A 14,011-nucleotide genomic window follows, 5' to 3' on the forward strand; every position below is an offset into this window, starting at 1 on the left:
GCCAGTGCTTGGTCTGTCTGTTCTGAGCTACTGTAGAAACATGATGGTACAACATGGCGGGCTCCGTGGAAGAGGACCCGCTCCATATGTAGATATGAAGGGCTCATTCAAAGGTAACGAAAACACAATGATTCTTATTATCATGGGATCATACACTAATTAAAACATACTGAATATTATATTCCATTTCTGCCAAGTCTGCCTGCTAGATGCCACTAAATTCTACACACTGCACCTTTAACAGCACTGAACAAATCAATCCACAAGATGCCAACAATAATAAAAATAAAAAATAATAATAATAAACAGGTATTAATTACTTGATGTCAATTTAAAAAAAGAAAAGAAAAGAATTACAATTGTGAAATTGTGTGATTTATGAGTATTTTGCTTAATATTACTTTTAATGTCATGCCTTGATATCAATGTGATAGTAATTACTTTTTAATTGTTTCTTACTGTGCACAGAAATAGCTGCCAATATTTTCCAGGGCATTGGTGGTCCACAAACTTAACCAACATTTATATCTAACATTTATTGTATAATTAATGTTTTATTGCACGATGTGATTAAATAATATTTGTAAGTAAATCAAGCCTGTATGTTTTGAATTGTGATCCATTAAACACAAATTGCTGAATGTTCATCTGTAGATTAAACTCTTTATTAATTTATGTAAATATACACAATCTGAGGTGAAATAGCTATATTCCCAAGATGGTTTAACTGTTATTTGTTTTGTTTTTTTACTTACACACTGTATTTGCTGCATATCAGATGTTGTATTTTGGTCCACATCTGTTTAGCCCCTGTGTCTGTCTCTCTATGTACAAGCACCAATTAACCAGGCAATGTTCCTTGTGCATCCACTGTAACCGCAAATAAAGCAATTCTGAATCTGGTTAATTTATTAACTTCTTCTTCTTCTTCTTCTCATTCTTCTTCTTTCATTTTTGTTTTTTATACATACATGGTCTGGCCAGTATATTAGGCCACCATTTCCTTCTAGAGTGACCTTGTCCATGTGACACAGAATAAACAAATTAGCTCTCAGCAGCAGGATCCGTAAAATATAATCTATAACAGACTGTGTATTTGTGATTAAAATCATAGCCAGTCAAGTATATCCAGCTCAGCAGTCCATTTCTTTTGCTTTTATTTGACTCAAGAATTCCAACAGTAGAGCAACTTTGCCGCATTATTATATCAGTAATTAAAATATTACAACAGTCTTTTTTCACCCCTTTTTGTGGTCCAAATCTTTTAACTCTATTACATGTAATTTGCTTCTCCTGAGCCCTGTCAGTGTACTTGAACATGGTTGAGTAGCGCGGCCCTGATAGCTCCACGGGGGGTCCAGAGAGGAGTGTATAGGGACAGCTCAGTGGGCCACTGTAACAGCACTCATATCTGTCTCTGGGGGTAGATTAAGCTTAATTAACTAAACCATCCAGCACGCTTGGATGAATGGATACAAGTCAAGGGCAGAGCAGTCACGGGTGTGCTCACACATTCTCTGGCAGACACTGAGAGGATTTTGTGCGTGATATCATCTGTGTGTGTGTAATGGCAACAAAGAAAATTGATACTGTAGCTATAATGATGTTGTGTGTACAAGTCAACAATAATAATGACCTTCATTTAGTCTCTAATGTGTCTTTATAAAAGGCAAGATTCAAGCAGAGACAGAAAATTGAAAGTATGTACTGCAGTTTGGTGAACAGCCATCCAAAAATCCTGCATATGGTTCCTCATGTTGAAACCATTTATGATTTTTAAGACTCATCAGCACTTTCAGAGTCTCAGAAAAGGAAGTGATCAAAACCTCTGATTTTTGTTTTTAATATGTACTTTATAGAGAACAGTATGCAGGAAGTGTGGGCTAAGAATTAGTAACATCTTCGACCACAGAGAAAAAAGACAATCCCATTTCTTATCTTCAAGTCAGTGCAATCTCTTTCCCCAGATCATTTTCTCAGCAAATGATGTTGTTGTTCAATCCTGTTTTTAGCCACAAGCTAAACATCTGTTGTTGTTTTCTTACATAGTCTCGGATACTAGCCCTCCCTGGCCCTAACATTCACTCCCTGCTCTTCTTTTCTCCAGGGCAACTCACCCTCCTTTCTCACACTGATATCTCCCTTTAATTCCAGTTATCTATAATGATAATTACTCCAACCATATGTGAATTTAATTGATGCCTTGCAAATGTGTAAATGTGTGTACTTTGTGCATGTTGCTAATAAAGCCTTATTGCTTGTTAATCTGGACTGTCAGGGAAATGCGCACAAATCGATTAAATGTGTCAGCCTTATCATTAAAAACAACTGTTTTATTGAACAAATATAGATGACTTAATCCTCGTATGAAATACACTGGCATGTATGACATTTCACTAATGCACCTAATCCTGATCAAATTTGTCATGGGAGTAAAATGTTGTAAAAAAGGATTAGTTTCACTGTTTAACACACCCTTAACACACATAAATGCACACACGCATGCACACACACACATCACATAAATCCAGGAGGATGTCATGTTTTGAAATCTGTTATAAAAAAATATACATTTGATAGGCTTTAAAGAAAACCCATATCTCATGCTGCATCTAGGCCTGTATTTTGCCACTGCAATACTACATTTCTCCACTAGAGGGGACATGAGTATCAGCATAATGCTGCTTGTTTCATTATGACTGGCTTGTTTTAATCACATGTACTCTCCAAGTCAGACACAAAAAATTGAGATAGAGACTTATGTTCTTATAGAGTGACAAAGAGATTATCAGTCCCTACAAAAGAGCTTCACTGCTTTGAAAGCATTTTCATGTTTCTCTTTTTTGAGCGAACAACTTTTTTTGGCAACCGGTGTGTTTTCAAACACACCCACAAAGAACAAATGCAGCCAGTCTCTGCATATCTACGACCATCAGATCTCTCTGTTTTAGGGCTATCCTCTTCTACTTACACCTGCTGTTATCAGATAGAAAAACACAGGGATTAACTGCCATGGAGACTTAATTAACAAATCAAACATCTGGATATTCAGACCTACTGCAAAGACTTAGCTGCCTCTTGTAAGACTGGCCATTTGATGTATCAAACAGTGTGTCCTGATGTTTCCTGCAAAAATTTCCCCATCTGGCTTGTTTTGTATCTTCGCTTTTTTTTTCTTTTCTTTTTTTTTTTTACAGCTGCTCTCACTTTGCAACTTTCACTTTTTAATGTCACTCATATCAAAGTATTTCATGTATCTGTTTTGGTTGTTTTAAGGAATTTTGGAGGACAATGACAGAGACGGATCTTAGAATATTTTATTTTTATCATGTTTAATTTTGGTAATTCTGCCTCTACATCAGATGATATATCTCTATTGACATCTGTTCAGTAGTAACATAACATAAAATAACAAAGAAAGAAGGAGGGAAGGAACTTTACTTTCCGCACTGGAAAATTATTTTTGGTTTCACCATGCAACGTCAAAATATAACACAAAACAGGAAAATTGACAATACAGCATCAACAATGCACCAACAAACTTTTTCATTTAAAACACATAAATGCAAAAATACAGTAGAAAATGCAGTACAATAACATAAAATGGGAGAAGGGCTAATTTTTCATGAAATTCAGTAGGCTATGCATTCAGAATCCTAATTACATTTGGCAAGAAAGAAATGCATAACATAATGTAACAATATGAGTATGTGGCCAAATATTACAGATTCATTACAGCTTAATAAAGTGAAATAGCTATATAACCAGAAGATTTGTTTATATGTTTATTTATTTGTGTATTCATTTATCTATGTATTTATTTTGCATAGAAACTGTATGTGTAAGAACAATAATGTTATATTTCTGTCCACAACCTAATCTAATGTGACCTAAGATTAATGAAACACCTAACTTAGTAATGACACATAACATTATGTTATTAAACAACATTATGCACTGTATGGGGGTATAGGACTGTAATACGTGGACAAAAATTATACATTTAGCCTTTAGTAAAGTAAAATATCTTAGTATATGTTATGCACTATTATTGTTTAATGGATCACAAACTATATATGATAATATCTTACATTTATGTGGCCAAAAATGACAGATTGGACCATTGACAAAGTGAAATAGCTGTATTCTCAGAACATTTTTATTTACTCATTTACTTGTTATTCTTACAAGCATACATCATAAACTGTATGTCAGAGTATTTCCCCCACATCAGATGATATGTTTCTATCCACATCTGTTTCTAACATAACATAACCATAAAATGTCAGAAAAGGGTGAAAAATGTTGATCACCTCCCAGAGCCCAAGGGGATGTCCTCAAATGTCTCTGTTTGTCCCGATCAACAGTCCACAAGCCAAAGATATTTTTGTTAACCATCATAGAGGACTAAATAAACCAGATAATATTCACATTTGAGAAGCTGAAATCAGAGAATTTGGAAATTTAAAGACATTAAAAAATTACTCAAAACGATTAATCGATTGTCAAAATAGTTGGCGTTTAATTCAATAGATGGTGACTAATCAATTTATTGATTTATTGTTGCAGCTCTAAACATAATATAACAAAGTGCTTTGCAGTATTGTGAATGAAAAGCTTGGATGGTCCCAATGAGAACTGGACCTCCAGAACTGGCAAGACTGTTGAGTGCTCTACCCACTGAGCTAATATCCTACAGACCATGCTTTTTGGCTTACCCTTCCTTATCCTCAGGCTGCACCAGCTGCCGTCTACCTCCGACCACATTCCACGCCCCTGATATGTTGTCCTCTATACCTGCCTCGTCCCTCCTCCTCCTCATTTGTAGGTGTTCTATCCCCTTTTTGGCCGCAACTTTGCAAAAGGTGAACAGAAGTGATTTTCAATAGCACTGTGCATGACTAATGGTGGAAACATGTTAAAATCATCGCAGAAATGTCCTTGGGAAGACAAATGAATTTTCAGCAGAATAATTAACTTAATTAACAAATTTGCATGCATATTCATCAGGGCCATTGAAGTCTTTCCAGCTCAGCTTGATGAACGTTGCTGTGTAATAACCAGCTCATTTACATTCTGCCATCCACTGCCATTTGTGTGGATTACTGAGAAAAGGCAAAGTGTGTGTGTGTGTGTGTGTGTGTGTGTGTGTGCATGATGCTAGGGGTACATCATATGTGCACTCACTCTCCTCTTTCTCTTAACATGTAATAGAGAAAGCTTGATGAATTGATTTGACATACTGTTTTGTTGGTTACACACCCCAATTTTGGACCCAGCTGCCTCTCCTTACACACACACACACACACACAAATATATGTACATATTCATACACACATACCTTGCATGAATGTGATTGATATGGGCCTGACTGTGTGTGTGTGTGTGTGTGTGTGTGTGTGTGTGTGTATGTGTGGAAGTGCTCTACACCCATATCTCCTTGCATCCTCCTCCTCCCCTCCCTCTCCCCTCACCCCCTTCTCTCTGGTGGGCAGTTCTTGGCACTGATCCTGAGTCGTAAACCCTCCTGGGTTGCCAGACTGTGCGTTGTTAAAAACGTGAGGCCCTGCGTACCCCCTCCCCGTCTCTGCAGGGCAATCTTTAAAGGCAGCAAGGTGTGACGGCACAAACTGGCAGCTTGGCAGCCATGCCTGAGGATACCAACGCTCCGTCAGCCGTGAACGGGCACCATCACATGGGCTCGCCTAACTAATACGCTCACCGTACATGTGCCTTTCTCATGCCTCATCTGTGCCAGTCAGAGACAAAGGAATTCATTAAGATATTTCACATGGCGTTGTTGTTTTGTGATTTTGCTAGGATATAGTTAATTGGGAATTTCACACAAGCTAAGGTAACTGAGGGAGAGATTATCCAAATGAGTTCAGAAAAGTTAATTACACTCACTTGGCTGTATGTGCCCTTGATCTGGTTGGGCAAGGAACAACATGGAAAACTTATTTTACGGCAGCTTGTGCAGGATATTTCTCTAACAATATGTTTTACATTCTCATCATGGATTTTTTCCTGCGATTTAGGTGTCACTGAACGCTGTTACTTCCCAGTAGGTTACTGTCAGAAAACTGCTGCACCAGTAAAATTATCCTATCAGCATAAAAAGGTATGCAAAGCAAATGCTTTTGCACCTTTAACATAAGCAATATGGTGCACTGTCCTGAGATTTTGCAGGAGCAATTATCACATTTATTGAAGAAAGAAGAAAAAAAAAAACAGGCATGTTTCTGCAAAAAAAACCAAAAAAAAACAGCATCACCTGACACATAAAAACTTGTGATATTCAGCATACTTTCTTCCCTTTGCCTCTGTGATACTTTCTCCTACGCTTTTATGCAGACATATGTGTGACACTTGAAGCTGTTATCATAGCTGGAAGTGTGAAAGAGAATTGTTGCAGTAATATGCCGCTCTTGAGTGTTGTGACAGGAAAATGCTTTTCAGATACAGAATTGGCATTTTCAGTGTTTGTCTTCCATGCTGATAACACAGAAGCCAAGTTTGCAAATTAATTTCTCCAGAAATGCTTTTATAATGTTCAGTGCATGACAGATAGATACTTTTGAATGTGAGTTGTGCCGTAAAATAGATTTCACGCTTATTGAAAGACTTATTGCATTTTTAATGACATGTTTTACTCATAAAAAAAAAATCTCATTTATTGCATTGTCTCACCCTCTTTGTTTTGAAGCTTCCACTGAAGCAAGACGAATACAAAACACAAATGGACCATTAAACTGACCTTCAAACTGGGCCCTGTGAAAATCAAATGGCTGTCACCACACTGATGGGGATATTTACAGAACTGCAGCCTGTTTCCCTGCAGTAAGAACATGAAAAATACAGATCAGATGCTCGTTTTCATGATCCACTTTTTTTTTTGAAGTAACAGCAACTCTCACAGCTCGTGTGAATAAATCTGTGAAAGCTTTATGGTTTCAAGTGATCACAGAACATGAAAGGAGGGTTTGTATAGAAACACCAGACTCCCCCTGCAGACATGCTTTGTTGGCCTGCTGATGTGATTGTTGCTTTTCTATAATAGCTGCAGTACATTATAGTTAAAACTTAAAACACACAAACACACGCTGTTTTGCCAGAGACATGTAAGAAGATAAAACAACACCTGGATTTGCTATGGATGGAGGGATGAGGCCTTCCAGGTATCTATATGAGTACAAGATCTGTGTTTCTTTTGCACATTACCCACCGAACTCGGCCAAGTCTATTAGGAAAAAAAAAATCTTGTAACTTCTTTGTATCTCTTCTTTTGAGGTGTGTGTGTGTGTGTGTGTGTGTGTGTGTGTGTGTGTCTGTGTGTGTGTGTGTGTACGTGTGTGTGTTTGTGTGTGTGTGTGTGCGCATGTGTGTGTGGCAGGGTGGGGGGCTTGATTTGACGATGGTACCGTTTGATGGTGCAATTGATGGGAAAGTTCTGAAGAAAGTCCCAAAGCCTCTGAGGAATTTGATTACCTCCATCCATTATCTGCACAGTGAGCAATCGCGAGGCTCTCCATCTGTCATCCGTTTCATTTGCATCGTCAACACCTGCCCTGCCTTATGCCTTCACATTTTTTATAAGCTGCCTTTCATGGCATGGAAAAATGTTGATTTTTCCCTCTAAGTACATTAATTCCACAAGTTCAAAGAACATATTGAACGCGAACAACTTGGTTTATGTCTAATAGAATTCGGAAACTCTCCTTTTTATTGCTGCAGAGTTAAAAAAAAAATATTCAAGATGCTTTCACAGTTTAGTGAACAATAAAGCAATAAAGTGTTTAATTTTAGATAGCAACATTTTAGAGATAGATAGATAGATAGATAGATAGATAGATAGATAGACTCACTCAATTTACATATCACCATCCTCGTGTTTGTTACCAACACATTGTGCTGCACACACTCCCTGTTCTCTCCCTCCCTCCCTCCCTCCCTCCTGCCTCAATCCTCCCCCATCCATCCATCCCGTCTCCCATATCCCCAGGTGGTGCCGACGGCTGCGGGGCCCATTAGCGACAGAATTCCTGCCTCCAGCAGGCCATGCGTGTCCCAAGTGACACATTTTTGGACCGGCACCAAGAATCCAACCCTCCGCAGACAGCTCACTTCCCTCTGCAGTCACCACAGTATGTGCATGTGCGTGTTATATGTGTGTGTGTGTGTGTGTGTGTGTTTGTGTATATGTGTGAGAGTGAGAGAGGGAGAGAGAGGCCTTGCGAACACAGCATGAGTCCCACAGGAAATGCTTGAAAGGCAGTATGGGACAGATTGGTGATGGCGCAGAATGGTCCAGAATACTAAAAAGAAACGCAAAGATGCTCTACAGTAGAGAGATTATACATCGCTAAGATGACTCTCCTGTCTGGTTGTGGCATTTGTTACAGTCGTAACCTCCATGAACCCCCCCGTACATCTACTGTATGCATTACAATGTAAACTGCATAGGAGTTTTCCATTTTCATAGAAAATTTTAATTGGATTTTGCAGCTGCACATTGTTGTTTGTTGACACTCTTTGCCAGATGATGCTTGTGTACCACATTTTATTTTACAAACAATTCCTGTTCAGGGAAGAGAATAGTGCAGTCTGAGATATTTTGCATGTATTGTATGCTGTGAAAGGTGGCACCACAAAGATTACCACATCTGATTTGATCTACACAAGTGATATTTGATGGTCGATCAAGATTCGTATTAATCATAAGGAGGAGTGATTATGAAACAATACGTATTGAGTTAAGACAGAGCAGTAAGTCCTTTCAGTATCGATATTATGAATGGATTCTTTCTCCATACTAATAGATAGTTAATTATGTACCTAATGACTCCTCACAAAGCACTATATAATTAGTCTAGATGAGCCGAGAAAGTTCCTACTTGTTCTTACATGTTTAATGTTGGCGATTTCTCATTTCCAAATGGGAATGTGGGTGATGGTGGTACAACATTAGTCTCTGTGGAGCTTCAGAAAGGTACTGATATCTCTGTCTGTCTATCTGTCTAACTATCTGAATAGACAGATAGATAGACATCTGAAATTAAACACTTAATTGTTCATGGAGCTGTGAAAGCAGCTTGGAAGTTTTTTTTAAATTTTATTTGCAGCAATAAGCACAGCAATATAGTTTAAAGTAATAAAGACTTTTGCCTTCAGTGTGTTCTTTGAAATTGTGGTATTATAGTTTTTCTCAATTGCTTAAGCAGATTTTCTGAGACACTGTTGCAGCTTTCAAAACACAGAGCAATCGCCACATTTTTTTATACTGAACTGCACATTCCATTTGTTATGCAAAAGGCTGCCATTCACTTGAACTATTCAAAGGGGACATATCATGCTTTTTGTGATTTTCTGTTATTTTTAACATTTATTTTACTTGAGGTGAAGTATATTAAAAAAAATGTTCCCAGCAAGTCAAAAGCGCAAACGCTTTGTCTGCAATGTTGGGACTGCCTAAAAAATTGTATTTCATTCGGATGGGCGTGATTTCGCAGGACAGAGCACTGCACGCTTTAGTGAGCTCCATGATCATCTCAGCCCATGCTCTGAGTGCATGTTCATGAGTTTTCCACAATGGAGGGTGAGTTACATTAGTTTTGTACAAATAATGTAGGTTACTACTTTTAATTTGCACTATCCAGTCACGCTAACATTAGAATGTCAAAACATGTGTCCCATATCATGTGCCATGAAAATATTGGATAAAATTTACTGGCTAGCTAACATTAGCTAACTGTTAAGCTAACTTTATGTTACACAGATGTTTCCTTTGTAAACAAGCCTCACATGCTTTTTGCCTTTGCATTTTTTTATTCTATTAATGGATTGTATTTTTGTTTCGTCTCTCACAGATGGATAAAATGCTGCAGCAGCAGCAGAGAAAGACATGCACATGCATACAAATACATATACACACACACATGAAGTGAAATCTTATACAGGAAGGGTGTGAAATATGAGGGGTGTAGGGGGGATCAAACAAACTATACTGAATAATACACACATTCAATATGAGATAGGTTAGTTGTGCAGATGTATGTCATATATGAATGTTTACATAATATTCTATTAAAATATTCCTATAATTTGTATATTTGGTCTCACATATGTGTACATGGAAATAATTCTTGTGTGTGCCTTGTAAGCCTGTATGGGCTGAGCATCTTGATGTAAGATAAGGCCTTCAGTGACTTTTAATGACATGTTTAGACAAACACTATCCAAATTATGAAACCCAAGGGGTTGCAACATGCACTGACTCTGGTGATTGCGCCAACTGAAATGTAGTTTGGTGAGGAGTTCCCAAATTTTTCCATGCTAAGCACTCTCAAATAGATAGAAAAGAAACCTTTTGGTATGGAACCTATGCTATGTCCACCTGAGAAGAGGTATCCTACCCCTGGCAATAGAAGTAGGTAAGTGAGGAAGGTGGAGTGTATTTGGTCTGTGACCTGGGAGATGATGTAAATAAATTGCACTTAGTCTTATTGTAGGCTACTTTATATGATCACCTGCATGCACCCTGTAAGAATGCAGAAAAAAAATCCTGAATTATTTTGGTTTGATGAAAATGAGAAGGCAAAGTGTGGGATAGCTTTATTTCTAAATCTTGGAAAATTAGGCAAGGTATACTGACTAATACATACATGTAATATGAGATCAGTTTATTTGGATTTAAATTTAGATTTTTGCTCTTGGACAAAATGTTATAATGGTCAATTTGAGAATTTATCAACAGTCAAGTGAAAGTCTGCAGGGAAGTGTAGTTGCAGTTGCAGCCATGCCAGCAGTACAAGGAGCAAAAACCTAAGTGTGTCTTTGTAAATTGATGATCACAAACAAAAAAAAAAAATCATCTCTGTTTGAAGTTACAATGAGACGTGGGGTCTCCTGTAGGTTTAATCTTGGGGATAAGGCAAAGATTAGGTTAATAAACAGCTTTTTAGGTTACAGTTTTTCTAGCTTATCCAAAAAGTGACAAGATGACCCAATACGAGCTGACGAGGTCGCGCATAAGGCACACAAAATTCTGTGTGATGCAGGACGTAATGTACCCCCCCCCCGGGGGAAATACCACGTTTTTAGGGAGTCCTTTGCAATGATACCTCTACTTCCTCTTGTGTTGACGTCAGATTGTTCGCAATGCCTTTGTTGCCAAGGTTGTTCCATTGGTTGTCGGTGTGGTACACTCATATTTCGAATCAGTTTCAGACTTGAAAACTCTACAGATGTATTTGAGAAGTTTCCATTTCGAGTAAAGAACGAGAAAAAGAAGTGAAATCCTACTACTACTGTTTGTTTGTGTAGAACAAAACAGACTGGGCTCATCTGGAGGGGGGCCTTAAAGCGACAGGAGCTAAAACAGCCTATTTCAGACAAAAGCTGAACTGAGAGGCTGCCTCAAAGGCCAGTATAAGATAAATAAGACTGGAAAAAAATAGACTGTAAAATCATGCAAAGATATTCCAGTAGAGCCCCTGAATATAAACATAGATCTGTAGATGTGCTCGTTATGTCCTCTTTACCTCATGTCAAAAGTAAATAAAATAGCCAGCGGGTGCAATGTTGCCACCAAAATAACATGTCCCTTTATCATCGTTTAAAGCAGTGGTTCTCAAAGTGGGGTTCCAGGGGATCCCCAGCAAAAAGGAGAATAAATTATTTACACTATAATTCCATTGATAGGTAACACAATGACAGAATGTATGACTATTTTGGTCATGGGTTTCAAACACTTTCTGTAATAAAACATCTGAAAGCTGTGAAAGCTGCTAAACATCTTATCAGATGTGGTCTGTGGTCTAATTTGTGTCAGTTTAGGGGTTCTCGACATGAATAAGCGTCAGAACAACTGGTTTAAAGGACCATTGTGTAAGATTTAGGGGGATCTATTGGCAGAAATGGACTATAATGTTAAGTATGTTTTAATTAGTGTATAATCCCATGAAAATAAGAATCATTATGTTTTCGTTACCTTAGAATGAGCCCTTCATATCTACCATGTTGTACTGCCATGTTTATACAGTAGCCTAGAACGGACAAACCAAACACTGGCTCTAGAGAGGGCCTTTCATGTTGTTTGCCAGTTTCACAGCCACCCTAGGTTCTCCTACACGCTTGAAAGGGAGGGGTATTCAGTTGGTTACAATCTGCAACCTCACTGCTAGATGCCACTAAATCCTACACACAGGTCCTTTGAGTCAAATATTTAAGGAACTGTGTCAACATGACAGAAGACATGTGTTTCTTTATGTCATTTCTCATTGAGACTTACATACAGTAACTCAATAATGAAGTCACATACCCTCTACAGTCAACTGAATAAACTCACGGTTCTCTCACCGCAACATGTCTTCGGTGTCCACTTCTCCAGTATATACTTTCACAGTGTACTTTCATTTCTTCCCTCATGTGTTAGCAGGCTGTTGACCCTGTCTGATGTCTGCCTGTTCCATGTGTTCCATGTTCAGTAACCGAGATATCATATGTAAAAAAGTGTGTTCACATAGGAAATTATTTTTTGAGTTGCACCTATAAACTACATTTGACAACATGTGATAAACTTCACTGCAATGTGTTACTTCTGTAACTGAATTTAAACGATTCATTTGTTATCCCTTCTTTTTGTGACAACACCATATTTCAGAGATAAATTTCTGTTTGAAAGGTTGTGATAGTTAAATATCACAACCTTAATAATAAGGCTTTAATGTTTTGCATGTGCGGATTTACACAATGAGCATGTTGATAAATGTGTCTGAGAGTAATAGAGCCCATTTACCCCTTAAACCCTATAGGCTTTTTTGCTCATTTTTCAATCCCTTTATTTACAGACTTTTAGCAAAGTAACTAAATGTGTTAGCTAGGCATGTCATGTATTGTTATTCTCAGTATAAGTTGGGCTACTAAGAAATGCATGTAATTTTGCATGTGAGATATCGTATACAGAATAGTATTTGTGTCCCAGGGATATAAGAACCATGTTGATAGGACATCCTGAGCCTTAAAAAAAAGTGCAAATCAAAAAGAAGAATATTAATGGATTGTGTCACTCCTATTGTTATTCTTTGTCTTTTATAATCTAGTTCAAAGTTTTGGAACTACAGTTCCCATGATGCATGATGCTTTAGTGGATAACGGCAGGAACAAGTGCCAACTACCACAGCTTGAGGTTGAAGCCAATGCAGAAGTATCTTAAAGTGCAATGCCACTGATGGCTGTTAGACATTGGCTTCAATTGCCTCCCTCTCTAGAAATATTAAGTCACTATTTCAACAAGTCATTATGGTCTCAATCGCTAAATCCAGGCCCTCTAATAAGTGTGCTAGTGGTTATTTTGGAAATTATTGCTCTGTTAATAAGATTTGAAGAGTTATAGTAGCTTTGAGTTCTGCCATGTGGGTGTTGATTGACAGTGATTGTGGTTCACTTGCCTGCTGCTCCCCCGGCTCCAGGACTCCTAATGAATAGGACTTGTCACAACATTTCGGTAAGTTTAACGTTACTTGATACCTTCCCTGTTAGCACAATTTAGCTAAAGTAGTTAACGTTAGCCCAAAACATCTTGGTGTTCCCAGTGATCTAGTGTTAGCTTTGGTCCAAGGTAGTGGGGCGTTTCCAGAACATGAAAGGCAACACCCCACACTTCTTATTTGGAAGGTCCTGGCTCTAAACAGAAAAGATGGGGCCAAACAATTGCCAAAAAAACTGGTGATGTCACACCTCGCTATGTCATCTTTATATATGCATGGGCAGAAAGTACTGTTGCTGTTGGCTACACTTGAGCCCAATTTCTTTAGCCTATATTTGTTTACATTCTGGCAAAGTTGCACCATGAAAAGTCCTGCTGAATGAACTATCCACACTTCCAGTTTGCACCATGACCATGGATGTAGATCATTATATCACTATTTATCACTGGATTACTTTGACACTAAAGAAAACTCAAAACGTGATGATTATGAGACAAGATCTGCAGTGTAAGTCACGCTGTGTC

General features: G+C 38.0%; 1 long non-coding RNA gene across 1 annotated transcript; it reads right to left on the minus strand.

The window, feature by feature from the left end:
• Positions 1 to 77: 77 nt before the first annotated feature.
• On the minus strand, positions 78 to 12,117 carry LOC122994353. Its single transcript, XR_006406575.1, has 3 exons — positions 12,015 to 12,117; positions 4,798 to 4,801; positions 78 to 102 (listed from the first exon to the last, which is right to left on the minus strand). It is a non-coding gene; the product is annotated as an uncharacterized LOC122994353 (long non-coding RNA).
• Between the last annotated feature and the right edge of the window lie 1,894 nt (positions 12,118 to 14,011).

The sequence above is a fragment of the Thunnus albacares genome, chromosome 12 (assembly GCF_914725855.1).
Source record: "Thunnus albacares chromosome 12, fThuAlb1.1, whole genome shotgun sequence".
Classification (NCBI taxonomy): domain Eukaryota; kingdom Metazoa; phylum Chordata; class Actinopteri; order Scombriformes; family Scombridae; genus Thunnus; species Thunnus albacares.